The sequence below is a fragment of the Protomyctophum parallelum genome (assembly GCF_964188405.1).
Source record: "Protomyctophum parallelum genome assembly, chromosome: 3".
NCBI lineage: Eukaryota > Metazoa > Chordata > Actinopteri > Myctophiformes > Myctophidae > Protomyctophum > Protomyctophum parallelum.
The window spans coordinates 9,287,972-9,292,414 of record NC_139698.1 but is presented as its reverse complement, the minus strand read 5'-3'; positions in this window follow the sequence as shown (position 1 = coordinate 9,292,414).

Below are 4,443 nucleotides of genomic sequence, written 5' to 3'. Positions count from 1 at the left end.
TTTTCAAGAAGAAAAAAAAGGCTCTGGGAATTTTGAGCATAAGGGTAATAAAGTCACCACAGTTCCTTTAATTTAGGGTTTATTTTAATATTTATTTTTGTGGAATGACTATAAAGATTGATGAAAAGAATGAGACATTGGCTGATGTCATAACCTATGGCAAAGTTGATTACTATTGAAGTAAAGATGAAAGTATTGGGGAAAATGCAAAAAACGGGTGCATTTTTGGTACCAAAAATGTCTATAAATCATTTGGAAAGGCTTTGTGAGTGTATTTCTGGACTTGGTGTTGTTCACATATGTGTTCTGTGTACCTGGGAATCACTTATTGACAGCCTACACAACCTACTGAGCACTTTAAGAAAATAAACCTAGTTTTTTACAATAGGCGAAAATTTAAAAAAATAAAGGCTTCATTATACAAAAATGGCAATAACTTTTTTTCGCAGTGTTTCCGGCAGAGCAGGCCTCTCATTCTGTGGACTTAAATGACCAAATTAATAGAAAAAACACACAAAAAAAGTATAGCATGACATCACAGGTCCTCTCAAATTTTCGGTGACTGGATCCCCGACTATAGTGATTTGATCATTGATGAACGAATCATAAACATAATGGATGCTTGCTTGCATGTGTGCTGGTATGTGTTGGCGACGCACGCCGCGGTCCCGTCCTCCCGACCCCCGAAAATGATCAAGCTTTTATCTGAACTGTCAAAACCTGTCTAAGCACTTATTTAAATGGTGAATGATTAAGCCCCTTATGCCTATAGCCTGCTAGTACTTACTACAAATAGGCAAGCTGTATGCTTGTCATTGTCACTTGGAAATAAAGGCGTGCAGTCCATTTATGCCCTTTTTTTAAATAATATCATAATCACATATGCCGCATCACCGCATGCGCTCCAAAATCATCTCACAAGTGTGCTCGCATAACAAGGCCAGTAAAGCACTGTTTGATTAAGCACAAACGAATACATTGTAAACATGTTATATTGTTTTTAATTGCGCGATTTTAATTACTTGTAAAGTTGGAAATCTCTCTTTTGTTTTTTACATGCACATACCGTTTTATATTAACATTTTAGGAGTGAAAACATATGTTTAAATGCCTGTGACAGCCTCTCAGCTGGTCAAACAATGCTGCTCCGCTGTTCTACGACAGAAAAACAGGTAGATAGATCTTTATTTGTCATTGCTTACATGAAACAACGAAATTCAGTTTAGAGCTTCACCTTCACCACTGGCATCAAATAAATATCCATACTGTACAGTAACCCAAGTGCAATAGTGCTGGTGCAATGTAATAGTGCAAAGTTCAGTGCAAGTCCAAGTCCATTTTCCAGTACCCTTTAGTTTAATACTATAGAGGGGGGGCTCAGGGATGGGGGGGCAGGTTGTTCATTCAGCAGCCTGACAGCCTGTGGGTAAAGGCTGTTGGACAGTCTGTTGGTTCTGGACCAGATGGATCGGTATCTTCTACCAGAGGGCAGACGTTGGAAAAGATGGTGTGCTGGGTGGAACTGGTCCTGTAGGATGTTATGTGTGTGGCGTAGGCAGCGGGAGGTGAAGACTGTGGAGATAACTGGGAGACTGGTCCCAATGATCCTCCCTGCAGCCTTGACCACTCTGTGGATGGCCTCCTTGTCTGCCCTGGTGCAGCTGGTAAACCACACCAGTAGCCCATAGGTGAGCACACTCTCTACTGCACAGTGGTAGAAATTAATTAACAGAGCCTGTGGAAGTCCTGCCCATTTCAGTTTCCTTAGAAAGAAGAGGCGTTGTTGTGCCTTCCCTACGGCAGAAGTGATGTTGGTCCTCAAGGACAGGTCGTCGGCCACAGTCAAGCCCAGGAACTTGAAGTTCGAAACCCTCTCCACCTCCTCATTTTCGATGAAGAGTGGGGAGTGGCTGAGATGACCGGACCTGCGGAAATCAATGATAACCTCCTTTGTCTTTGATGTGTTTAAAGCCAAGTTGTTATTTCCGCACCATGCCAATTAGTGCACTATTAGGCCCTCATTTATCAACCGTGCGTACGCCAAAATATGGGCGCACGCCGAAATTACCGACATTTTCGGCATTTAACATTTCCGGCAAAGCTTGAAATTGAACTTGAGTAGGACAAATAGTCACGTCTACTCTTCAGCTGGCGTACGCTGTTTTTCTGTTTTACACAAGCGGAGCAGCCTTGTCTGAACTGCTGAGAGGCTGTCACAGGCATCTAAACATATATGTATTCACTCCTAAAATGTTTATATAAAAGGTATGTATAATGTATATGGGCTACATGTAAAAAATAAATAAATAAAAATGTTAAGGAATACATGTGTCATATGAAATTAGTAGGAGATAAAATCGCGCAATTAAAAACAATGTTGCAAGAGATGCTTAAGCCATTTAAACAGTGTTTTGCATGAGCGCATACATGCGAGGATTTGGGCTGTCTGTGCTGAAATATTTCCATGACGGGACGTTGGAGAGTATAGTGCAGCAGTCCCAACGTGGTATAGCCTACTGTAGCCTAATCTACAGCATGAAGGCCGATGTCTTTCTTACGGTATGTGCAATATAATAAACCCGACGCGTCGCTCAATGCCAAATGTACCGTGCCAGGCTCCCAGCGCAAGTGGGAACTGCATCGGAGATATATAGGTATAATATATTACAAGGGAAGGGAAACGAAGCGAGAGGAGAAACAGACAGCTTTATTTAATGTGTCATGTAGGTGCGTGCATGCGTGCGTGGACATGACAGCAAGGCAAGCGAGGTGAGAGGGAACAGACAGGGTAGGCCTACAACTTTATTTAATTCATGCAGGTGTTCATTGTTTATTTATTTAACAACACACCAGTTAGTTGGGCTTGCAAGTTGCGTGTGCGTGCAGCTTGTGTGCGTCTGTGTGTGTGTGTATGAGAGAGGGGGGTGAGGCGGGCAGAAAGGCACGGTAACCATGGTTTCCAGATCGTATAGCAGTGGTTCAGGTCGCAAAAACGAGGGCGAGGCTTGATTTCTTAGGGCGTGCCAGATCAAATTCAGCCGTGACATTTATTAACGTGAGAACGAAATTAAGGAAGGATCAGCTGTTTGCGATCACTTTATAAATGCCGTGGAGACGTGGGTGTACTACGAAACCTGCACTCGAATTTGTGGCAGATTTTACACTTGATTGATAAATGAGGGCCTTAGTGCCTATACTCTTTCTTTATTGCTCATTTCTGACTGTGATTTTATAGAGCACACTGTGCATTAGTGCACTACTGGCTACTAGTGGCTGCCTTCATTCAGCGACTAGTTTGCCTGCCCGCCCGTTGGCCACGGACAGAACACGGGACTCTGTATCAAAGACTGTCAGAAAAACTGTTCATGTGCAGCAGTGGAGACAAGATGCAGCAGGATGAATAGTTGAATACATGATGATGATTAATTCTTTATTTAAGTGTCATGCTTCCGAAGAAGCCCGGCCCATCTGGACTTACAGGACACTATTTACAGTTTACATAAACAATTACAATTACAATTACAATAAACCGACATGATAGTTTGCAAACAATGATCGAGTGAATACCAAACTGATACTCCAGATCCTTACAAGGCAGATTATATAATATACAACATAAAATAAAATACCATAAAATAGAATACACCATTAGGCCTGTGACAGGAGACACATGTACCTACTTGAAGAGCTGGGATTGTCTTCTACTCCAGGCTCTAGAAACAAACTGGGCTGTCCTAAATACTTCATAATGAAATAACCAGTCTAACTTCTGACCATCATCTTCCCAGAATAGATCAGGATTTCTTTGTTGCATTGCCTCAAACAGTGGAACCCTCAAATCATTATACAGCGTACAATAAAACATAAATTTTAATAAATTTTCCACATCATTTAGGTTGAGAAATGAAATGAGGGGCTAGCGCCACTCAACAAAATTCAATATCAACAATAAGAAAAACATATCATTCATTACATGAAAAAACTAGAACTGCACGCTGTCGAGTGCGCAAGCAGAGCGTGCAAGTACTACCGACCGCTACAAACTCATCACTGCGCAAAAAGCATGGAATACGCATGTGTATATTACAGGAAACTCCTGTAATATTCACACATGGGTCCCACACATCGTGATTGCGAACGCAATGAGCACTAACTATGAGACCCTGCAGATCATGTCTGTGTGTCTGTCTGTCCCGCTGTGACACCACCCGCCCGCCACCAGAGGGCGCAGCTGTAGCACACACACACACACACACACACACACACACACACATACAGTAGAAAACTTAAAGAAATTACTAACTAAAAAGAAAAAAAAGGTACGTAATTTATTCTAATTGTTGCAATTTACGAGCTGCGTTCGCTTCCCGCGTTTGCGCGTCTTACTTGTGTGTAATGTCCGAGTGGATCCGAGAAGACCCGTAGACTACTGTGTGTGTGAAA